This window comes from Macaca nemestrina, chromosome 2 (genome assembly GCF_043159975.1).
Source record: "Macaca nemestrina isolate mMacNem1 chromosome 2, mMacNem.hap1, whole genome shotgun sequence".
Taxonomy (NCBI): domain Eukaryota; kingdom Metazoa; phylum Chordata; class Mammalia; order Primates; family Cercopithecidae; genus Macaca; species Macaca nemestrina.
Window position 1 is genome coordinate 27,570,819 of NC_092126.1, and position 26,125 is coordinate 27,596,943.

The 26,125-nt window shown below is 39.2% G+C and overlaps 1 long non-coding RNA gene across 2 annotated transcripts in view; it reads right to left on the reverse strand.

Moving 5' to 3' along the window:
* Positions 1-26,125, reverse strand: part of LOC112427891 (uncharacterized) — a 163,922-nt gene that overhangs the window by 109,316 nt on the left and 28,481 nt on the right. Inside the window, exon 1 of one of the 2 annotated variants that reach the window (XR_003019650.2) lies at positions 2,481-2,559. The exons of the other annotated variant lie outside the window; for it this stretch is intronic. This is a non-coding gene — a long non-coding RNA (uncharacterized lncRNA). Of the gene's footprint in view, positions 1-2,480; positions 2,560-26,125 lie in introns of those variants that run through there. 2 annotated transcript variants of the gene reach the window in all.

Here is a 26,125-nt window from a genome sequence, read left to right on the forward strand (position 1 = left end):
CCATGGTGAAACCCAGTCTCTACTAAACATACAAAAAAATTAGCCGGGCGCAGTGGCAGGCGCCTGTAGTCCCAGCTACTCAGGAGGCTGAGGCAGGAGAATGGCATGAACCCGGGAGGCGGAGCTTGCAGATCGCGCCACTGCACTCCAGCCTGGGGGACAGAGCGAGACTCCGTCTCCAAAAAAAAAAAAAAAAAAAAAAAAAACCATTCAGGCACTAGGCATAGAGTGGTTAACAAAAATTCACACTATTATGGAGCTTACATTCCAAGAAAACAGAAAATGAAAGAAAGAAATGTATAACACGGCAGGTAGTGATTGTTTCAATGAAAAGCAGTGATAAGTAAAAGTAGAGAGAGGAATGGCAATAGTAGTGTGGTCAGGGAATATTTCTTTGATGAGGTAACATTTGAACATCTGAATTAAAGGAAAGAGAAAGCTATGAGTATATCTTAGGGAAAAAAATTCCAACTGTCAAAGGAAATAGGAAATGCAAAAAACTTTAGGGAGAACATACTAAATGCATTTCAACAACAGCATGGAAGCTAGTATTTTAAACATAATAAAAAAGGAACAGGATAGGAGGATACAGCGTTGGGAATGGCAGGAAGCTAGACCATATAGACCTTGAGGCCCTTCTTTAGCTTTTACTCTAAGAGAATGAAAACATCTAACTCATTGATAGCTACCTACCTAATTATCTATATACCTACCTCTCTGTCCATCCATCTACTTATCTGTCCATCTATCTAACCACCTACTTATTAATCTCATGTATCTATTGTCTGTCATCTATATATCTTTATTTATTTATCCATTTACCTATTACAGTCTGCCATCTGTTGTAAACATCAGTCTCTGCTATAGCATTCCTAACAGATTCTGAGACTCTTGGTGGGAAGGGCTGTGTCTTACTCATGTCTTTATTCCACCCAATGCCTAATACATTGTAAGCTGTTGACAAATAGTCATCAAAAAATATAGGAATTCATGCACAAACGTAAGTAGTACAATAATCTTTTTCCTAATATTTTAATATCCTAATACAGTAAGTATTCCCTTAGTAGCATGATTCTTGGGATCAAAGACTATGTACTATGTGACACTGAATAGAAGCAGAAGATTAGGAGAACTTCAGTAAATGCTATTGTTAACCTGAGGCTGTACTTAGGAAATTCATGTATAACATGTGGATAATTCAGACGTTTATATTCCTACCGTCTTCTACATTTCCTATAACCTTAGAACCTAGAAATTTTTGCCTTAACAGCAATATTGGTAAGTGTTGTGGAGAACAATTTCTTTTGATTATATGGCTGAACAATATAAATAATAAGCCTAATGTGGGAATATACCTACATGGTAGCTACCTGCATTTCCAACCAGTTAGCCCTATTTTCAGTCCATGCTGAAAAACACTCTTAAAAATCCATGCAGAAATTTGAGCTAGATGAGAGAAAATTCCAAAAATAAATTGTGTGGCCCAGAAGAAATCAATATAGCTTTATTTACTTTGCAGGAGGCAACTTTCAGACACAGTACAGTTACATGATGTGTACAGAGTTTTTCCAAGCTTTAGGGACTTCTTTATGGAAAGCCAAAATATGAGCTATCCAGATAGCCAAAAGTTATTGAGACCTTCCGAAGACCCAAAGATGCCCTCACTATTGTCTCACAAACAAAATCTATGTAAATTAGTTTGTTTCAAGCAGTAGAGGGGAAACAGAGCAAACAAGAATGTAGATGGAACTATCTTTTAGAATCCCACCCTACAATTTTGCAATATTGATAGCTGTTCTTTAAGAACAATTTCTTCTGTGAACAAGATGACTCAAATATACTGGGACTCCACAGCATAAGGTGCAAACAGATTTTCTGTGAATTTGTTTTGTTTCCCTGCAGAAATTGCCCTAAAAACGCAAATGCCCTTCAAAATGTATTTTGGGTAGCAAAATAGTATTTGCCATGAATTCTGAAAGGAATGATCAGGCTTTTTGATAACAGGTATTTGGGTCTACATGCAGAGACTCTTCTACTTTATCCCAAGTCTGATTCAAAATCCAGGCTATACAGGCGATAAGAGTACTTGTTTTTTAAAGACTTTCGACTTTGAAATGAGGTTATTTCATGCTTTTAAATCACAAAGAGAGAGCTTTGTAAGCAGTTCCTTCACAGCAGCCTCTACTAGATCTTCAGAGATTGAATTCTTTCCTAGCTGGAGCAATGTCTCTGGAACAATAGTAGGAGTTGATTTTTCTCCTCAGTCAATTCTCTCTGTTAACAATTAGGATGTAGTGAGCTGCATTTGATCAGGTTGAAATGGCAGGTCAAAATCTATACTGACTAGATTTCATTGGATTTCCCAAGATGTTGCTCTTGCTATGCCCTTCAATTGTGTGTGTAGGGTCACTGAGGTTTCTTCATCAGACCATTGTATTTCGAGTCTAAGTTGATTGTTTTTCTGGCTGAAGTGTACTCACCTTAGAAGAGGAAAAGACTACCTCTGCGTATTTGATTACTTCCATGTTTACATTTTTTCACCACAGCTGGACTATAAATTATTACTGCAACAATCCACAATATCATTACCATTAGCATGCATGTGGGCCTCTGTGTTCTATTCGCATACGACTCACAAAGCCATATGCAAATGAGAAGTGTCATTAAGGTACCAGTGTCAAACTGTGTACCTTCGTTTCAACTAAATGAGGTTTTGTCTTTTCATTTGTAATTAGTCTTTCCTGTGTGTTTCTAAGCCCATCATGTGTGCCTCTTGTTTTGCTTTTCTTTCCGAATCCCCTCCTGCTTTCTCCTTACAGAATATAAATTATTCTTTAAAGACTGGTTCTGATGGCAGCAGCGGCCCATCTAGAATAGCCACTGCCAAGGCAGCAGCTGCAGCATGCAGGCACTGCCGGCCTCCCACTGCATGGAGCAGGCAGGAGCCCCATGCCCCTCTGACCTTCCTGGGTGCCCTGGGTGCCGCTGAGGCCACCCTGGCATGCCTGTAGACCCGGGTGTCTCTGTGCTCTTGGGGGCCTGGGAAGGCCCGCCTGCCCCCTGCAGGCTCGGAAGTGCCTCCTCCCACTGTCTGGCTTCTCCTCACTGTCAGCACCCACTCAGATCTCAGAGGTATGGCCAGGGCTGCACACTCCATGGAGCCGCAGGAGCCAGGCACAAGCAGGAACCACCTTTTCCAAGTTGGTAGGGCAGGAGTTCCCCTGGTGCAGCTTCAGCCGCCCAAGCACTGTTGCGGACCAGGCATCCCTGTGCTCTTGGGGGCCCGAGAAGGCACCCTGCTCCCTGCAGGCTCAGAAGTGCCTGCCCCCACTCCCTGACCTCTCCCTGCTCCCAGCACCCACTCCCCGCTCCCATCAAGGAGCAAGGCTGGGCCCCAGCCCAGGTGCTGTTGCTGCGCAGCTGGATGGTCACACGCTTGCACTGACAGCCAGGTCCCTGCCACCTTAGCCCCTTCTGGACTTTGGGTGACAGGAGCATGGAAGGGAAGCCAAAATGGGGCTGAGGGCAGCTCAGCATTGGCCTGCAGGCACCCCTTGGCACCAATGGCCTGGGTGCCATGAAGGAGGGGCAGACAGGCTCCTGGACAGAAGGGGGCAGGTCCTTGGTGAAGCCCCACCTTGAGGCCATGGAAGGCCAGCAGGGCTTGAGGTGGCCAGGCTAACAGTCCTGCAGACTGGAGAGGGAACTGGCTGTACTTTTTCCTGGGCCCACCCATGGCTGCCCATGGACCAATAAGCATGCACTTCCTGCTCTGAAGACCATAAAAACCCTAGACTCAGCCAGAACAGAGCAGATGTCTGGAAAAGCAGCTGCAGAGAAGGGTTACCCTCTCTGGTGACAGCTGAACACTTCTTAGGATGACCTGCCTGCAGAGAGGAGCCACAGCTCCAGGACCTCCTCTTTGCTGAGAGCTGAGCACTGGACAGGATGACCTGTCTGTAGAAAGAAGCTACCCACTACAGGTCTCCTCTGAGCTGTTCTAACAGTCAATAAAGCTCCTCTTCATCTTGCTCACATTTCATTTGTCTGCCCACCTCATTCTTCCTGGACATAGGACAAGAATTCAGGCAATGGTGCCACTGGCCACAGAAGTTTCCAGCCAGAAAAGCAACACCCCAAAGATCTTGTAACAGTTCTATGTCTTAAACACCTTTGCATCTTTTCTATAAACTTAGTTCAATGCCTGGCAAACAATCACCATTAATAAACCAAAAAACCTAAAAAAAAAAATGAAGAATAAATGAATGAATAAATGATGGTATCATACATCTTTAGTCACATTGCATAGCCAAAGCTATTTTATCAACGCCAGCTGTCCTTGATGACTGAAGAAAAAGTACCTTTCTCTTTTTCATCTTTTTCTCTCAGATTGCCCAGCTGAACTTTTTAACACTTCTGGGCTAACCAGAGCTTCTGTTTCTTTTCTGATCCTAATAATTAAAATCAGTTACTCTCACTCTTGAGGATCCATCAGAATCAACTGGAGGGCTTGTTAAAATACATATAGCTGGGCCCCACTCCCAATTTCTTATTCAGCAAGTTTGATTTGGGAGCTAAGACTCTCCATTTCTAATAAGCTCCCCAATTATCCCATGCTGCTGGTCCAAGGACTGCACTTTGAGAACCACTGGATTAGTCAATCACCTAGGGAAATTCTGTGCCCAGTTTGCTCCCTTGGTTGTTAATAATTAGTGCTCAAGGGGTCCAAAAAAGAGAAATGGAGCCAGTTACAGCATTTTTTGTCTTTCTAGTTGCAAAGTTTGAAATCATCATTGACTACAAATGGAAAGTCTGAGTGAAGACATGAATCAAACTATATTCCTTTTGGCCAAGTCCCAAACAAAAGGGATCGTTAATAAAGAGAAGTGAAATTGGAAAGGCTGTATCCTGGTATGCTAAGGCTGCCCAAAATTTCTCAATAAACAAGAAGGCACACCTCTCCATCTTGCTGCTTCCTAAACCACCTTGATTGAATTACATGCTCTAAACCTGTAATGAGTTTAAATGCTAATTCTGCAGAGGTCCAAAGAATATCATGTTTGGACCTTACTTTCTCTTTGCCTAGTGGAAATCTCTACTCTCCAGTTATTAAAAATGATAAGTTCAAATCATCTTCTTAAAGCAGTTTGGAAACCAGATGCATTGATATCCAATTATCAATATATTTATTTTTAAAAGTTAAATTTAGAAGTAAATATAGAATAAACGACAAAAATGATTCACTCATTAAAACACTGCAGGTTTGGGATGGGCACGATGGGTCATGCTTGTAATCCCAGCAATTTGGGAGGCTGAGGTGGGCAGATCTGAGGTCAGGAGTTCGAGACCAGCCTGACCAACATGGTGAAACTCCGTCTCTCCTAAAAATACAAAAATTAGCCAGGCATGGTAGTAGGCACCTGTAATCCCAGCTACTCAGGAGGCTGAGACAGGAGAATCGCTTGAACCTAGGAGGCAGAGGCAGAGGTTGCAGTGAGCCGAGATCATGCCATTGTACTCCAGCCTGGGTGACAGAGCAAGACTCCGTCTCAGAAAAAAAAAAAAAAAAAAAAAAAAAGACATTCCAGGATTTAAAGTAGTATATAGATAATATTTCCTTATATGGAAGTTATAAATTCATGGTAAAATAGCAATGAAGGGATGGGAAACAAATCTTACAAAATATTAAGATTGGCTGTCAGACAATATGCAAAATCCAGGAGGTATTTCCATTGCCAAAAGACTGTCAGATCTATAGTGCAAGTTAAAATTAGTCATAACTAGATAGAAAATTAATACATAAAAAGACTATTTTTTACTAAAGTGTATCAATTAGCAATCACATTTGACTATGAGTAACAGAACATTTGACAAAACAGGGGCTTACACAAATAGGTTTTGTTTTCTGTTTTTTTTTTTTTTTCCATATAAGAATTTTGGAGATGGGTAACTTCTCGTGTTAGTAGGGCCAAGATTGCTGTTTTCCTTCGGGTCACAAAATGGCTATTTCAGCCTCAATAATCATGGAAAAAATAGAATCAAACAAACAAAAAAGATTCCAGAACTGTGTGACATAACCACACCTGGATTCAAAGAAATCTGGGAAGCATGTTTTTAGTTCTGCAGTCTTCACTGAGTCAACACAAAGGAGGGATTGGAATAGATGTGAAATGATTTTATCTGTCATAGCTGGAAAAGCAAAATGATATACACAAAAAGAGAATGTGATCACTGCTTCACATGACTTAAATGTGAGCAATATTAATATTAGTATAATAATAAGTATATTCTGGCTATTGATTTAACAAAAACTTAAAATATAACTGTATTTGGAGGTAGGAAAAAAGCGAAGATTTGTGGCAAGGGCAAAGGACAGTGAAGAGCATTAAATTATACTCTTATAAAGCCCCTACCTTCCCACCTCAGTGTTCTTTCTTTTGTCCTTAGAAATAAAATCTTGGCTGGGCTCGGTGGTTCACACCTGTAATCCCAGCACTTTGGGAGGCCGAGGCGGGCGGATCACAAGGTCAGGAGATCGAGACCACGGTGAAACCTCATCTCTACTAAAAATACAAAAAATTAGCCAGGCCCGGTGGCAGGCGCCTGTAGTCCCAGCTACTCAGGAGGCTGAGGCAGGAGAATGGCGTGAACCCGGGAGGCCGAGCTTGCAGTGAGCCAAGATCGCACCACTGCACTCCAGCCTGGGCGACAGAGCAAGACTCCATCTCAAAAAAAAAAAAAAAAGAAAAAAAGAAAGAAATAAAATCTTGACTTTTAACTGAGATAATTGCCAGAATAAAAGACTAAATTTTCCAACCTTTCTTACAGTGGTCAAGTGACAAAATTCCGGTCAAGGACATACAAGTGGAAATACTTAGGACTGCCACAAAAACACCTTACAGGGCTGTAAGTCTGCTAGGAGGGCCTCCCGTCTGTCTGCACTTCCATCTTTCTTCCTTCATGCAGACTGCAACTGTCATACAACTGGCTAGGGCGCTAGCAGTCATCTTAAACAAGAGGTGAACAGAACGTGAATACCTTATACTAGGATAATAGAACAGAAATCAGGATCCATGATAACTCCAAGAAGCTACTAAGCAAGCCATTGTGCCTTTTCCTCCAGACATTTTTACACAAGGGAAAAATGATAGAAAAAACTTCTTATCATTTTTAAGCCACTGTTATGTTGTGAAAGTCATATTTCACAATATTAAAAACTGAAAACCAATAATAACAGTGTTAGCAAAATAAAACCTCTCTTAAATACATTTAAACTCTTTTTCAACTAACTTGTACATCCCAAAACACAGAATCAGAACTAAAACTACTATCTGCTTAGACAAAAATGAAAGAAAATACTACATGTCAAAACTTATGGGAAAGTAGTAAAAGCTGTACAAAATGCCTACTTTTTCTCCATCTATACTGTCAGATTTTCTACAGTGAACACACTCTTTTAAACAGAAAAAAATTAAATTTGTTCCTAAAAGACAGATGAGAATCTTAATTGCTTTCCTTATTTTAAAAAATTAATAAAAATATGTAAGTTATGGATTTGACTCAAAATGGAGTAAAAGAAAAAATAAATTAGCAAGAGTATAGGAATATAGAAATTAATCTGAAAGCACAAAACAGTAAAACTGATTAATTCAAAAAATGATTCCTTAAAAATATTTATATAAAAGGCAAAATTTCTGACAATCTAATTCAGGAAACCTGAAATTCACAAAATAGAAATGTGAAAAATGTTCTGCACCCCCCCCCCAAACACACACACACACACACGCCTTTTTCAATGGCTAAGGACTCCCAAGAGTCATCACGATAAAGTAATAAAAACAGAGATGGATGCTGAACTCTTTTAATGACTTTGTGATGCATACTGACAAGGGGAAGGAAAATGAGATAATGCAAATGTAGTCCAAAAAGGTAAACTTCCATTTAACTATGTGAAAAACCAAATCCTTCTCCATGTTGTAACATTTTCCCCAATCTCTTATTATACCTCTTTCCCATCACCATGGCAACACAATCTTTCAATAAACAGTAAGAAGATGGAGTAAATAAGCCTGAAAATGTGACTTTTCTCCCAATTTCTTGGAAGTATCCCCTGTATGGGTGGGCTCGTAGACTTGGTATGCTCCAGCCAATCAGGACTAGAAAAGCTACCTCCTGGGCCTGAGCCTCCAGATTTCTTAATTAGTGATATTTTATTCACAACCATTATACACTCTCCCAAATCAAGCGTAAGTTGAAAAGTCCCATACCAAAGTGACTTTAAATTATACATGATAGAGACAGGAAATGTATCTAAGGAAATGACTTTTTACCTTATTCATTCTTAAATATAATAGTGGGAAGAAATTATCAGAGTTGCCCAGGATATTTTTCAAACATTTGGCTTCCCTGTCTTCCACACAAAGATTTAGTTTCACCATGTCTTTTCCCCCAATACCAAAGCCCAGATTTATGGACATTGTTACAGTATACCCCTGCTCAAGTTGGGATGAGAAAAAATTGTACCTAAGGCCCAACTAATACCACAATCAAAATGGAGAACTAAAATAGCATAATATAAAAGAGAATGTTGGAAGTCACTGAGTTGTTTATGAGTATCAAAAAGGGACTAGACAATCAAAAGAGTAATATTCAGAAGAACAAAAGAGAATGAGGAATGCAGGCCAAATCAGAAAGATAAACCTGACTTATCCTCCAGAAACCTACTATATTTCACTAAAACTATGTTTCACTATTTCATTTAAACATTTCAAAAAGATATAATCATACATATAGAAGTAATTAAATGTCAGTATGTTGGGAACGAGTGAATATATATAGGCTTTCCTTGTTCTGCTTTAGCAACTTTTGTTTAACTCTAAAATTATTTCAAATAGGAAGACGATTTAAAAGAGAAAGTACCAAGCTAGTAAATGTATGAAAGCATTTTCAATTTAACCACTCAGCAACAAAATATAGAAAATAAAGTATACTATATAAAAATTATAATATTCAATACTGATGGCTTCAACAATGAAATGACAGAACCTCTTAAATGTTCATGTAATTTTACTTAGTATAATTCCACTTCTAGGAATTTATCTTCAGGAACTACATAAATTCATTCAAAGCTTAATATGGAAGAATATTCGTCATGGCATTACTTATAATGGGAAAAAAATAAAATTGATCTAAACATACAGCAGTATGAAAATATTCAAAAGAATTATAATTTTCCATAATATTATTTGTTGAAAATCACAACATTCGAAATGCAGAATGATGTAGTTTAAAATAATGAATTTTACAAGGTAATAGAAGGTAATAGAAAAGGGTAGGATACAAATCTGTATTAAAAATATGGGTCTAATGTACAATATACGAGAATACCTCTGGATTATGAGCTGCTTGGTTTTATTCTTTATGTCTTTATTTCTGGAGATTTTTGTTTAATGGAGATATGATGTTTTACTAATTAAAAGAACAAGCTGACAAAAAAATTAAGATACTTTTAATCCTAACTGCAACCAATGACTGATTTTCTAAACACATGCTGTGGTGGTCCTAAAGAAACAGGAGGCAGTATCTAAACATTAGGTAAATCATGTAGAAGATCCATACTGAAGCCATTAAAAATTGGAAAATCTGAAATATAAATTTTATCGTTCATTACTTCTATTTTATAACATATTTGTCAACTTATTCAAGATTATACTGCAATGAACTCATAATAAATTAATAAAGTAACATTATCTTTAACTTTGAAATTGAAATTGCAGATTCTTCCAAATCAAAAATCCAGCTGATTTAAAGGGTCACTATATTCAAATGAAATCAGTATAAAAATGTATATATACTAACCTAGTACTTAGACATAGAGAGGGAAAAGAAAACAAACTTTTTTTTTTAACTCAATTGCTAAATTTTTTATTTTGAGGGGGTCACCAGTGTGATAGCTTTACCCTCATGATTACTAACTTGTCCATTAGACTAATCCCAAAGTTGTGTCCCAAGCACACTGTTCAAGTGGTTGTGACAAATTTACACTTTTCTGTAGGAGCATCCAATGAGCAAGTAGATATAGGATTCTGGGTTTCTAGATCAGTGGTCTCCAGAGGATTTTGATTGTATACCTTTACCAATTAAAAAAAATTGAACATGTCCTCTCCCATATTTTATATATCAACTACTCTATTTAATATTCCAAATTACAATACAGGAGAGAATGTATTGTTATTAATGATGGGTGTATATAAGTAATTCAAATAGCCTTTCTGATTGCTTGAATTTTTGGCATCTTTTCAGAATACTGTTTTATTCTCTATGGGACTGGTAAACACCTCATTCAACTCATAGAAAAGATGCAGCAAGGCCTCTTCAGAATTTCCATATCTGTTCACATTATTGGGACACTCTCTTCACATTTTCTCTGAAGAAGTCTTTTTAAGCTATGTGTTCATCATCGAGGATTACTTCAAGTTGAAACTACACAATATTATATCATGCATTATTCCACCTAGCCAGTCACAAGCAAACAGCATGTGCCACAAAACACTGAAAATAAACAGAATGTGGCAACTCCCCTGGAATTTGGCAGCTCTCCTGTAGTTTTCCACTCTGAATTATTCAGTAAACCTTATATAGTAGTTCAGGTCTGTTTTGTTGCTATTGGAGAGAACCACAAAATTTATCTAGCTTAATATAAAATTCTGAAATGGTTATTCAGCAGCAGCTCTCCTCCAAGAGGTGATTAAAAGACCCAGCTCCTTTCTACCTTATGCCTCTATTATTTCCCGCATTTGTCTCCCAAGGCCTCCATGTTCATTTCCATTAAGCCATAAAGATCGTGCATGGGAGGTCTGTTACGGGACAGGCCAGGAATGATGTGCATCACTTATTTCCATATTCTGTTGACCAGAGTTCAATCAAATGACCACAGCTAACTACACAACTGTCTAAAATGTAGTCAATCTGTACCAGGATGAGCTGCAGACAAAACCCCTCAGACACTGAGTTCAGGAAGGAAAGGGCTTTATTCAGCCGGGAGCATCAGCAGACTTACGTCTCAAAAAACTGGGCTCCCCAAGTGAGCAATTCCTGTCCCTTTTAAGGGCATACAACTCTAATGGGGTCCACGTGAGAAGGTCATGATTGATTGAACCAGTAGGGGGTACGTGACTAGGGGCTGCACGGGTAATCAGAACGGAACAGAAGAGGACAGGGATTTTCACAATGCTTTTCCATACAATGTCTGAAATCTACAGATAACACAAGCAGTTAAGTCAGGGGTTGATTTTTAACTACCAGGCCCAAGGCACAGCACTGGGCTATCTGCCTGTGGATTCCATTTCTGCCTTTTAGTTTTTACTTCTTTTTTCTCTGGAGGTAGAAATTCGTCATAAGACCAATTTCCTTTAGAGTCACTTTGCAGGGATTGTCTGGGCTTGGTCTCGCCTCCCAGGTCTCAGTTGCTGTGGGTTTCATGTAGCTGTGGTGGGTCCAGGCTGGGATTCCTTCTATTTTCACGGCTGTGGAAGTGGTCAAGATGATGGTCTGGGGTCCTTTCCACTGTGGCTGCAAGGGGGCTACGTTCCAATCCTTGATTCACACCTATCACCTTTGCTGTCTTCTGTACCAAGTCAGCCACAAATGCCTGCCCGTTGTCCGAGCCAATTCGTAAGGGAAGTCCAAACCTAGGGATGAGATCTCCACTTCTGGTCATCTCGGTGAAGTCTACTTGGGGATCTTCAAAGAGGGCTGCTCCATAAGCCTGTATACTGGGAGGGATGGTTGGACTTTGCCTAGCATTATGCTGCCGGCAGGTGACACACTGCTGCGCCACTGTTTTGGCAAGGGCTGACAGATGTGAGATGTAGAGGTACCCGCCTAACAGCTTTTTAAGTGACTCTTGGCCTAGGTGGGTGGTCTCATCATGCACAGGCAGTACGACTGCAGCTCCTAGCAGTTGTGGCACAGCTATTCTTCCATCTGATAACCAGATCCATCCTTTTTCTACCACCCGTCCTCCCTCTGGTTGATGAAATGCCAGGGTGAAAGGGATAGCCCATTGGACTAAAGCACAAGTGCTACTCCAGTTATTTGGCAGAGTGTCCAGTAAACGTCCACCACAATACCACCACACAGCTACTCGAGGATGAAAAAGGGCTGACTTATTGGTAAGCTCTTGAAAGTTCTTAGGCTCACTGCATCCCTTCAGGTCTCCAAGGAATGCTAAGTTTCCTCCCCCTGATGAGAGACACAAAGTGAACTTAGTGTTGGGAGACATAAGCTGGATGGCCCTTGGGGGCTGACCCGCAAAGTGCTGAACTTCAGCATATAGCAGAAAGACAGCTTGGCACGACTTATTACTCCAGGTTTTCAAATCCTGGAAAAGAGCTACCATGCAGCCCATGCCTGGTCGACTGGAGGACTACCTTAGTGAAAAGCAGACAACCTGGACCTCTGGCCTGCCATGTGCACAAGTATAACAACTAATTTTGTTTAATGTGCAGACGGAATATTTGATCCATTCCAACCAGGCATTTGCATCTTGGTATCCTGTCTTAATTGCCAAAGTTTGTTGTAAGTCTTTAACTTCTATGATCCTCTAGTAAAATGAATGCATGGCTTTAGGAAATTACAAAAACCGGTTGGGGCAGTCCATCCTTGCTCTTTAGTGGTCCACAGAACATTGGACCAACTACACAGAACACTGGCATAAAAGTTCCACACTGGGGGGCAAGACTCCTGGTTGACACTGGGGTCTTTATCGAAATCTCTCCAGATTAAATAGTCCCAATTTGCTAATGCCCAGTTTGAGGAGAGTCAGGAGGGACAGAGGTACTTTTCTGAAGTAGAGAGCTGTCTTTGACTTGGCAAGTCCCGACAGGGTATATAACAAGGCAAGCATTAAATGCAATAGTTTGAGGTGAAATTGACTTGGTTATGTTAATAACTAGATCATCAGCAACAGAGCGAGGAAAGAAGAAAGAGTAATAGAATAGAAAGAGTTAAATTTTTCTTAGCTTTAGTTTGGTAGGGTTTTCCCCTGGGACTATGGCCCATGACTCTGGAGGGGGTGGCACTTTCTTGACTCAGGTGTGACGAGTCCATCCCTTTTTTGCTGCATGAACAGCAATCTTGGTGGTTAGCAGGACAAGGTAGGGTCCTTCCCAGGCTGGCTCGAGTTTTTCCTCTTTCCACCCTTTGATGAGAACATGATCTTCAGGCTGGTGCTGGTTTACCGGAAATTCTAGGGATGTTACATGTGCTAAAAGATTTTTAGTTTTGAGGGAAAGGAAAGTGGAAGATAAACCAAGTATATAATCTCTAAGAAACTGACCTTTTGTTTTAAATGTGGGGACATCAGCAGTGGACTTTATAGTCCTTGGTGCCTTCTTACTGAGAAATTTCCTTTAACATCTATTTTTATTAGTTTTTAGACCAAGGAAAGCCGAACACCACTTTGTATTTGACAATGCTTTCTGTATGATTTTTATACCAGATAAACTAAATTTCACCTTTAATGTGTTCTTAACATTAAACTTAGTTTTAATAAAACTTAAAATATGTAGACATATTTATTCAATTTTTAATGTCTGACCATAAGGTAAGATTTTTATAGACTCTTTTTAATCTTGTATAATTATTGTTAAAGAGCAGGTTAGTGCTTTAAGAAAAACCTGTTGTGTTTTTACTTTAATGTCCAGTTCATGGAAAAACTGGATGATACCCCTTTAACTTTAGCCAACACGTTTACACACATAATTTCCTTTACAATTAATGTTTTAAAACTTGCTTAAACCTTTAAAACAAAAAAAAAGTTTTTAACCTTTTAATGTAGGTAAAAATCCGCATTTTTATGCCTCCTTAAAATCCTTTTACTAAAAGTATATTTTACTTTTCTAATACACCTTGCATATAAACTGTTTCTTCAATAGTTTTACATTCAGGAGCCGTAATTTCTTTTAAATTATACAACATTTCTTGCATAAATTCATTTTTAATAAGTTTTTTTTCTTCTTTCACAACTTTCACAGACAATTCTTCGACATGTCTCAACTTTCTGACTTATTGCAAACACCCTTTTCTTTAAACAACCAGTTAATTTATTTTAGGACAAGACTTTACTATATAACATTCTTTTTACATAAATTCTACCCCCCCTTCTCTTTTTTTTTTTTTTTTTAAACATAGGATTGTTCTGAACTGGTGAGGTGTGCTCACAATGAGATTTCCTTTAAAAGTTATTTTTCTACTTTTTTCTGTTAGCAAAGCCATTGTCGCTACAGATTGAATGTATTTGGGCCATCTGCGGGTTACTGAGTTAAGAAATTTTGACAGGAAGGCTACGGGTTGTCAGTGGCCTCAGTGCTTTCAGGCTATGCCCTTGTTTACACTGACAACAAATTGGTATTGGAGTGTTATATGGTCACAGAGAAGACCTTTAGTTATCAATTACAGATTCTAAAGAGTACACTGTTTTTTTTTCTTAACTACTTGTATTTCTCTCTCTTTCTTTCTCTCTTTGACTTTCTGTCTCTCTCTTTTCTCTCTCTCTCTCTTTTTCTCTCTGCTGGTGTTTCCTTGCCTCTGCAGCTGCTTATGCTGCTGTTCTCCTCTCTCTTTCCTCTTCCCCTAGGGGAGGGACTGGCAAGGAGTGAAGCTACTCTTTCTTCCTTGGCTATCTGTCCCTTTGCCACTAGTACTACTGCTGCCTGTCCTCTTAACCACTGTGGGGGGTCTAAAACCAGCTGCAACCAAGTATCTATGTATGGAAACTGATCTGGTGTCCTGATTTACCAGTTACTTTGTGCCATACCTTTGAAACTAGGCTTCCTTCTGATGGCCATCCCACCTCTAACGCCGACCAATCTATCTCACACAAAGCATTAAGTTTTCCAGGTGTCATAGTGATTCCATAGTCCCCATTGAATCCTTTTTGGAAATTCTTTAATATAGTTCCTAACAGGGTAGGCTTACTTTGTGTTTTACTCGTTTTCCTCTCTCAAGAGACAAAACAACACTCTTACCACAAAGAGGGAAGGGAAAAAGGGGCAAAAAGTCACTCAGTCACCAAGCAATTCACACTGAAACCAAAGTATGGATAAAGAGTTACTCATTCATCCAGCAACTTGAGCCAAGTCAGAACTGAAATCAAAGCCAAAACAGTTCAAATCCAAAAGTCAATACCCAAATCTAAACCAAAACAGTGCAAATCTAGTCAAAATCAAAACCAAAACCAAGGTGCTGATAAAGGTATGCCATGGGTGATCAAGTCACGCTTCCACTCCAATGGAGTGGGCAAGTTCCAAGACAATCTTACCGTGTTTCCAGATGTCTGGATTCCAAGTACTGATTCCTTCCTGGTGTTTGGCCGCTGCATTAATCCTCTGTGGGGCCTACCATACACTACTTTGGCGAGGCGTTCCACCAGGGCAACTGCCTACCTGGGAGCACTCTCAGGATTCACGTCGCTAAAGCTGACTGGAGTCCCCAGCAGGCCTAAGCCACCTAAGGGGCTGCTTTGACCGTCCGTTAATCACCTCGCTTCCCTGTCAGGGAACCAAGAAATGTAGCAGGATGAGCTGCAGACAAAACCCCTCAGACACCGAGTTGAGGAAGGAAAGGGCTTTATTTGGCCGGGAGCGTCGGCAGACTTACGTCTCAAAAAACCCAGCTCTCCAAGTGAGCAGTTCCTGTCCCTTTTAAGGGCTTACAACTCTAAGGGGATCCATGTGAGAGGGTCATGATCGATTGAGCAAGCAGGGGGTACGTGACTAGGGGCCGCATGCACTGGTAATCAGAACAGAACAGAACAGGATGGGGATTTTCACGATGCTTTTCCATACAATGTCTGAAATCTATAGATAACACAAGCAGTTAAGTCAGGGGTTGATTTTTAACTATCAGGCCCAGGGCACGGCACCGGGCTATCTGCCTGTGGATTCCATTTCTGCCTTTTAGTTTTTACTTCTTTTTTCTTTGGAGGCAGAAATTGGTCATAAGACAAAAAGAGGGGTGGTCTCCTCCCTTAAATCCTGTGCCAGGAGGAAGAAAAAGTTTTGTAGAAGAGATAGCCAATCTCTTCCAACACTATGCGACCATTCCCAAAGCAGACAGACTAAATGATGGCATTAGATGTCTATCTGTATATTAAATATTAGTCATGCCTAATCCATTTGTCTTAAAAGAATAATGCCCATAGAGAGTTAGCTTGGCTTTTAAAAAATATTTCCAATACACCAGTAAGTAGAAAGATGCTGATACAAAATGAATAAGTATCTATCTTCTTGCCTTCTGCTTGCGTTACTGAGAGTATGAGTCCCCTAAAACTGAGGGAAATTATAGTTAGTCTCCAATCAGAAAAGTCACAAATCAAAGTCAAACTATCATAAAGCAGCGGTTCTTAACCTAGGGGTTAACAGACTGCCAAATATCTATGGACGGATAAATATGTGTCAGAGATCATACTATTGATATTGTAACTGAAATTGCACACATATAACTTGTGAGTGCATGTGTGTGTTTATGTGTATGTGTGTGTGTTTGTGTCCATTTCTGGTAAAGGATCAAAATTTTAATAGGAAGTATAACAAAATAATGTACTTTTTAAAAACAACAAGTAAACTTTTCTCAAGCCAGTTAACAAACATAAATACACCAATTTAGACTCTACCAAAAGTTATTATACATTAATGCTTCAAAAATATATCAAAGCAGTGTTCTTCTACTCTTCTATTATTACCAATATGAAAAAGAAAACAGGCTGTCTCATTATATATGACAGGATGGAGATCACTGTAACAGCATCACTATATGGTTATAGTCTATGCTTCTCACAGTGACAAATGTCAGGAACTGAAAAACTCATCGGTGGTATTTGATAGTCATGCGGCACTTAAAGAGTTAAAAAGCCTGTGACTGCAGATTGATAGATTATATTTTATTTAAGTTATCCCTTATGCTAAGGAGGACTTGGACCAACAAAATAATAATCCTTTCCATAGGATGAATTACTGTATAATTTATATATGGTCCTGAAAATTCCAATGCAAATTCATTTTTCCCTAATATGAATGCTGTAACACAATGTAAAACTTACTAAATAATTTAACAAAACTTTGTTATAGTACTTGAAGCCTGTTTCCTTAATTATTAGAATATTGATAATATATTACTTTCACAAAATTTAAAGTTCTTCTGTAATATGACTACCTTGTCCTTTGGCTCTGTTTACAGTAGGAAATACTGTACTTAAAAATTTTCTGGTCCTCTGCCACCCTCTGCTGCAAAGATAAATAAGAAGTGTCCCTTTCAAATCTTTGTTATTTTAAAACCCCTCACTTAAAATGGAAGTGCTTTTTCAAGAGTTATACAGCAATCAGTGGCAAAACTAACATTCCTTTTTCTGAAATAATTCTTTTCCTTCCTGATTAGTGGCATTTCAAATAAATTGCTTGAAGGCTATGTTTTCAGATGAGACAGAAAAAAAGGAGATGTTTTAGAAGTAGTTATAAGATAAGGTTTCCTGATATTGTACATTCCATGGTCTGGGATTTAGTGCCTTTGATCCTGGGGAAGAAAGATCTTCATTCTTCTTGGGAGGTATATAGCCTTGCCTTAAAAGCCCAACTCAGAGATAAAAGAGACCGGAGTTTGGTGAGTCAGGCTAGCTGAATGACAGTGGACTCTCTCCATGCCTCAGGAAAGAAGAAGACACTGTCTGCTATCGGGGGAACCAGCCCCCAACATTTTAATGTAGGTTTTTTCTATTTTCCCTAAGTGTTGGCCGGTCTGAAAAATAAAGAGAAAGAGTACAAGGATAGGAATTTTACAGCTGGGTCTCCGGGGGTGACATCACATATTGGTAGGACTGTGATGACGACCCCGAGATGCAAAACCAGCAAGTTTTCATTAGGGATTTTTAAAGGGGAGGGGGTGTATGAACAGGAAGTAGGTCACAAGGATCACAAGCTTCAAAGCGCAGTAAGATCACAAGGCAAAGGCAAAATTAGAATTACTGATGAGGGTCTGTGTCCCGCTATGCACATATTATCTTGATAAACATCTTAACAAGAAACAGGGTTCGAGAGCAGAGAACCAGTCTCACTAGAATTTACCAGGCTGGAATTTCCCAATCCTAGTAAGACTTAGGGTAATGCAGGAGACCAGGGCATATTTCAGTCCTTATCTCAACCACATAAGACAGACACTCCCAGAGCAGCCATCTATAGACCTCCCCCAAAGAATGAATTCCTTCCCCAGGGTTATTCCTTGCTGGGAAAAGAATTTAGCAATATCTCTCCTACTCGCACATCCAGATAGAGGCTTTCTACAAGGAGAAAAATAAGGCTGTATTCTGCCTGACCCCGCAGGCAGGCAGACCTTACGGTTATCTTCCCTTGTTTCCTGAAAATTGCTGTTACTCTGTTCTTTTTCAGGGTGCACTGATTTCATAGTGTTCAAACACACGTTTTACAGTCAATTTGTACAACAGTGGTGCTGAGGTGACGTACGTTCTCAGCTTACAAAGATAACAGGATAAAGAGATTAAAGACAGACATAAGAAATTATAAGAGTATTATTAGGGAAGTGATAAATATCCATGAAATCTTCACAATTTATGTTCAGAGATTGCAGTAAAGATAGGTGAAATAAATTATAAAAGTATTAATTTAGGGAACTGATAAATGTCCATGAAATCTTCACAATTTATGTTCTTCTGCCTCAGCTCCAGCCCGTCCCTCCGTTCAGGGTCCCTGACTTCCCACAACAGTCTGCCTTTTTGAACTTCTCCACTGTCCCGCAAGGAACAAAATATATTCACTTGGAACAGAAAAATATTTGCATGTGTTGGGGGAAGGAAGTAGTATTCAAAAGAAATCACCATTTTCTTTGCAAAAAGCATGGCTCTGTGTTTTAGGAGAGGACTAACTATTAGGTAAAAAGTAAGATAGCAACTGGTTTTTAAGGCTTATTATCCTCTCCATCATGCTTTGCTGAACTAATGCTACAAAAAATTTGCATTTCAGAAAAAATACATGATTTGATTATCTGCAGAATAGAGTAGGCATGAAAGAGCCTGTAATTAAACTGGACTGGAATAATCTAGTAAGTGGAAAACTAGATGATTAATGCATTTTATATTTATATGTTTTTGTATTTTACATTTATATGATGCCATTCTTTATAACTGAAGGAAAACCTGTTCAATCATGCTCACACAGAATATCTAATGTTAAGTTATTTTAATTCATTTAGTGAACATATCCTGAGTAGCTGCTCTGTTCCAGGCATCATCTGAAGGGCTTCTCCATTTATCACTACCATCAATGAATGATAGAAAGAAATAGGTTGTAGGATTGTGTGGGCAGGTATGTGCAATCTGTCCCAGCACAGCTTTATTAGCAACAACTAATGGAACTGGCTGATTTTCTGACTTAGAAGAAAAATAATGAAACGGCTAAGCCATTCTGACACATACCTTTCACCAATTCCCCCAAAAAGGAGGCCACCACGGCCCCTGAGTTGTATCATCCAGAAGTATTTCATTTCATTTAGTCAGGCACTAAATCCATTTCTTAAGATTGTCCTATTTCTTCTTCTGAATTCTACCATAACCTCCTTTATGTAAATATATGTCTTAGAATTCATGGATTGATGCTATTCTCAGATATTCACCTTGGCTCAAGTCTTCAGACATAGTTTCAGATCAAAGCCACATCAAAACACAGCCCAGCCTAACACATTCTATCTCTTGGTAACTCAGCCCACCAGTGCTTTTACTCTAGCCCCAAAAGGCATAGCCACACAAGCCACACTAGCCAAAAAGACCTGGGCAAATGATAAAATCAAAGGTAACTCCCCAGAGAAGTAAAAAGATTACTCTCTACACTCATTTGAAGAAAGATGCTGAATGGCTCTAAATCTAAGTACTGGAACCACCTTTGCAAAAATTATAACTGAGGAAATTATGACAGTAAAAGGGACCAGACAACTGATTCCATCTTGCTTCTAACCTCTAAGCTGTCCTTGTTCATTCCTGGGCATAGGCTGAACTAACCTTGGGAAGGAATTTAGTTTACTGTTTGAAACAAAATTGTTAATAGCCCTTTCCCAAAAAGACTCCATTTTTGCCTGGGGATCAGTCTTCCTTTGCAGGACTAACAAATTAGCTACAAGATTAGAAATGATAGTCTAGGGGTCATGCAGCCTCTGGCTGCAAGAGTCTGAACCTCTCCCAGATTTTTCCTAGGGGTAACATTACTATTGCAAAATCCAAGATTAGTGCTTAAGGTATTTTGCAGACTCTGCACTCCACGGATCAGCTGACATCACCCAGACTGGTCATCTGGCTCAACTAGTTCCGTGATTCCCTCCAGGAATAGAAGACAGCAAAAAAAACCTCACTTCAGTACCTTGTGATTCCATCTCCAACCTGACCAATCAGCACTCCCCTCTTCCCAAACACCTACCCGCCAAATTATCCTTGAAAACTCCAATCCCCAAATTCTCAGGGAAACTGATTTTAATAATAATAAAACTGGTATCCTGCACAGCCAACTCTGTGTGAATTACTCTCTCTCCATTGCAATTCCCCTGTCTTGATAAATCAGATCTGTCTATGTTACAGGTAATTAGACAGGCATGAGCAGGACAGGAGAGGGGGCTCCCCCACCCACTAGGAAGGTCAGGTTATGGTTTGACAATGATTGCATTGTCTCTCTAAAAGTGATACATTGGCAGCCAGCGTCAGGGAGAGGCCAATTCCTAATGGTCCACACCTGTTACAGTAAATGTTAACCAAATGCAGATGCCAGGGAGAAGCAACGTCCTGGGCATATGCATTAGGAGACAAAATGGGAGAGTATGACCTTCTGTGGAAACCCCACCAGAAAAGCGGAGAAAGCATAAGATGAGGATGTGTACAACTTCCTAAATACAATGCATGTGCTCACTTCCCAAGGAAGGCCCTGCACGAGCAGGCAGCCCACCCTAAGGGAAGAATCACTGGAAAGGGCCAGCCTATAAAGTCCTAGGATCAAGGTTAAACACTGCACTTGACCTTCATGTGCCTATTCGGGTTTCTTCCACATGTACTTTCCTTTCTTTCCTATTCTAAAGCCTTTTAAATAAACCTTAACTTCAGTTCTGAAACTTGCCTCAGTCCCTTTTCCTGCCTTATGCTTCTCAGTTGAATCATTTCTTCTGAGGAGACAAGAACTGAAGTTGCTGCAGACCCACACGGATTCATTACCAGTAACTCTGGTACCTTCCATTGGTAACATCTAGGCAGGGGGCCAGGTGAACCAACCCACTGGGCGGTTACAGTAACCCAGCAGAGAACATGTTTTAAATGCACACTATTTCATAATCTGACAAGTTTTTGTTTTTTATTTTTCTTTTTTTTTTTTTTTTTTTTTGAGACGGAGTCTCGCTCTGTCTCCCAGGCTGGAGTGCAGTGGCCGGATCTCAGCTCACTGCAAGCTCCGCCTCCCGGGTTCACGCCATTCTCCGGCCTCAGCCTCCCCAGTAGCTGGGACTACAGGCGCCCGCCACCTCGCCCGGCTAGTTTTTTTTTTTTTGTATTTCTTAATAGAGACGGGGTTTCACCGTGTTAGCCAGGATGGTCTCAATCTCCTGACCTCGTGATCCGCCCATCTCGGCCTCCCAAAGTGCTGGGATTACAGGCTTGAGCCACCGCGCCCGGCCTGTTTTTTATTTTTCTAGCCTGATTTATCTCCAGTATGAAGTACTAATTTGCTTGACTGGGTTAATAATGTCAATCAACGACAATTTAAAGTATCACTATCTAGGTGAAAGGTACTACTTTTCTTTACAAACCACTTGAGCCACCCCACCCACTATGAAATAGCATTCTGTCCTGACTGCGTGCAAATTGTAGTGAAGTAAAGAAGTTGGTGTAGTGTATCTCTTAAATCAGGGGCCAGCAAGGTTTTTCTATAATGAATCAGATCGTATATATTTTAAGCTTTGCAGGCCATACAGTCTCTATCACAACTACTCAGCTCTACAGTTCTAGCACAAGAGCAAGACAATATGTAAACAAATGAGTTGTGTTTCAGTAAAACTTTATTGACAGAACAAATAGGCAGGCCACATTTTCTGACCTTTATCACATAACATGATTTCCTTAAAATGTAATATATCTCATTTATTTCGTTTATTTAAAAAAATTCTCAAATGATTTTGGATAGGAAAGATTAGAGGTATCTGAGGCTGGCAGTTTAAATAATATCTGAGATAAAGCATTCAGTATATCTAGCATACAGTAAACATGAAGTAAATGTAGGCTGGATTCGAAATCAAATTCGCCCCTCATAAACATATATCACAAACTTAGACAAATTCCAAATCAACAACTTTGAAAATAGTTTTCCTGTTTTGTGACTTTTTGCTCTTTCTAATTACTAAACTTTTCAAAATGTGTTCAGTGTCTTCATTATAATGCATATTCATTTTTTATAGTTGTTCAGCAACTGTAAGCTTTCAAACAAACTGGGACTCTTCAATATTGCTGTATTAAGGGAAATTATAATAGCCTATTGACTGCAGTTCAGTCAATGATCCATTCATTATTCTCTCTTGAAGGCTAAGTTCGTAAAATAATGGATGTGATTATCACAAAAGTCAACGTAAGTGTGAGAGGATGAAACTGGTAATGAGCCCAAATAGTTAACTTACATTTTTGTACCATTTCAAAAATATTTAGACATTCTTTTTATCCACTGTTTAGTTCAGTGATCTTTGGAGTAAGACGTGGGTACTTTGACAGGTTGGTAAGACATTTAATTGTGGCATCAAGTAAAATTTCGAAAATGTCTATTTCTATTCAGTTTTCATCTCGGTTTTTGTTTTTTTTTTTTGTCTTTGTGAATGTGTGCATGTATACGCTGGTAGACGCGTATTCAAAAGAGTTTGGAAATGGCTGACACACTTTTTGGTTTTTTTTGGGTTTTTTTTGTTTTTTTTGAGAGGGAGTCTCGCTCTGTCGCCCAGGCTGGAGTGCAGTGGCGCGATCTCGGCTCACTGCAAGCTCCGTCTCCCGGGTTCACGCCATTCTCCTGCCTCAGCCTCCCGAGTAGCTGGGACTACAGGCGCCCACAACCGCGCCCGGCTAATTTTTTGTATCTTTAGTAGAGACGGGGTTTCACCGTGGTCTCGATCTCCTGACCTTGTGATCCGCCCGCCTCGGCCTCCCAAAGTGCTGGGATTACAGGCGTGAGCCACCGCGCCCGGCCGACACACTTTTTATAGTGCTATAAAAGACTGTCACATGCTTCCTAAATAATATAAACATCCAGAGAGACACTAAATTTTTTAATGCAATTTTTTATACCCTGGATATATTAGGAATATATGTTTTTATAAAAAGAAAAAGTAAATTTAGAAATGGTTTTATTGGATAATCAGCAACACTCTGTGTTTCATATTATTGTATGTGTTTATTTGCTGGTCTGAGTATTTTAGAAGTACATGCAGTAATGGAAGAATGTAAATATATATATCATCCAGAAAAATTATAATAAATTTTGCTGTGTCAAATACCAATCCAAAAGTAGTAGCATAAAGCAGCAATCAATTTTCTATGCTCATGAATTTGGGGGTCAAGAATTCAGTGTAAGGCATAGCAGGGATGGCTATCATCTGATAGTTACATCATCCGCTTCCTCAGCTGAGAAGAGTTCAATGACTGGGGGTGACTAGAATGACTAGGGGCTAACTTGATAGACAGACTTCCTTCACATGCCTGGTGACTCAGCAAAAATGTACTGACGGCAGGATTGAGCTAATTCTAATGTCAGTCTTTATGTGGCCTTTCTACATGGCTTGGGCTCCTTCAGAGCATGGAAGTCTCAACGTATTGATGATATTCTTACATGGTGCCTAAGAGCACCAAGGGCAGGTATTTCAGCAGACAACAAGAGGCTTCATGGTTTGTTAAGACCCAGCTTTAGAAATCACAGGACATAACTTCCAGGTCACTATATTAATGGAAGAAGTCACGGGCTGATCCAGATTCAAAGGGAGAGGACTTAGCTGCCACCTCTCAATGGGAGAGGTGCAAAAGAACTTACAACTATGTTTTAAAACTACCACAAATAATAACTTCACATACACATGTGATTTTGATCATCAGAATAATTCAATTATACCAACAAAAGTAAGTAACATTATATTCTAAATACTTGGAATATTTGGATTGAAGAAATATAATTCAAGAAACATTTTACATACATTTTAAAGGAAATTTACACAATTCTACATTACACAAATGTAGAATTCTTTTAAAATATTTTATTACAATAGACATTAAACTGTATAAGAATTCAAATAATTTAATATGCCTCTGAGACTTCCTTCATCCATTCCTTTGGGAGGCATGAACTATTAAATATAAAACAATTTACCTTACAATAATTATATTAAAACAATTTACAAAATTTTAAATTTGTGTAAATATAAAAATGACCATAAGGCATTGTGAAATGACCAGGACAAAAATTTTTTTTAAAAAACACCTTATACAAACCAATGCATTTCCACTGATGTTGGTGTTATCATAATTTTCTTGCTGAAATAACCGAAAAACAACACTAGCAGCAGGGCACGGTGGCTCACGCCTGTAATCCCAGCACTTTGGGAGGCCAAGGCGGGTGGATCACAAGGTCAGGAGTTCGAGACCAGCCTGGCCAACATGATGAAACCCCATCTCTACTAAAAATACAAAAATCAGCCAGGCATGGTTGTGGGTGTGTGGAATCCCAGCTACTCAGGAGGCTGAGGCAGGAGAATTGCTTGAACCCAGGAGGCGGAGGTTGCAGTGAGCCGAGACCGCACCATTACACTCCAGTCTGGGTGACAGAACAAGACTCCATCTCAAAAACAAACAAACAAAAAACCTAGCATAACAGGATAACATTGTCTTACAACATAAAAATATTTTGCTCAATATTTGCCTCAAACAAAAGAAGGCTTGGAGAATTTCCATGGCATTCTTTAAATACTTTAATTAAATATTAATTTCAAATTTTAAATTTTATCTATTGGCATTTCAGAATATCCTTTTCTAGAAGTTTTTTTTTTTTTTTAATTCAAGTCTTTGAAATCCCCGGAAACATTTAATTTAGCACTTTATCATGAAAATACATATATTGCTGCAGGACTAGAAATAGACCAGGTTAAAGAAACACTGGAGAGTCAGTAGAAGGGACAGAGCCGTGTAATCTTCATTTGGCCATTTGGTTGGGTATGTGGGAATCCAAATTATTGGGCATTGAGATGGAGGACGTTTCATTTCCATTACTACCAAGGTATATACTCCTGGGTTTAGACACAAAAACATGAATGTTTAATACCTAAAGAAACTGTACTTTGCAAAACACTCTGAGAACAATGAACTTTTTTCACACATTCATATTGAAATAAAAGATTATCTTTTGAATCAAAACAATTGAACTGGACATAGAGAGTAGAAGGATAGTTACCAGAGGCTGGGAAGGGTTGTGGAGGGGTTGGGGGTGGTGAGCACCATTAATGGGTACAAAAAATAGAAAGAATAAATAAGACCTACTATTTGATAGCTGAACAGGGTGACCATAGTCAATAATAACTGTCCATTTTAAAATAACTAAAGTAGTGTAATTGGATTGTTTATAACATAAAAGATAAATGCTTGAGGGGACGGATACCCCATTCTCCAGGATGTGATTACTACACATTGCATGCTGGTATCAAAACATCTCATGTACCCCATAAATATATACACCTACTACATACCCACAAAAATTGAAAATTGAAAAACTGAAAAACAAAAAACAAAAAAATTCAACAACACAAAAAATCATCTTTTGTATAAGGCTGCCAGGCACTTGTTTTTATCCACACTAATACTTCTGTTGACTTGTTGTCCTTCTGTTTCCTCCATTTGCCCTGCTTCTTTCATGCAAATGAAAGCGTATCTAACCAATGCTGGGGTTTTAGCAAAAATATCTTAGTTTTGAAATGCCATCCACTTTTATTCACCTGTGTTTGCTGTGGAATGGTTCTCACTGCAATTTCACTGTATTTATTTTTCCATAACCAGAATCATCATCACTGCTAA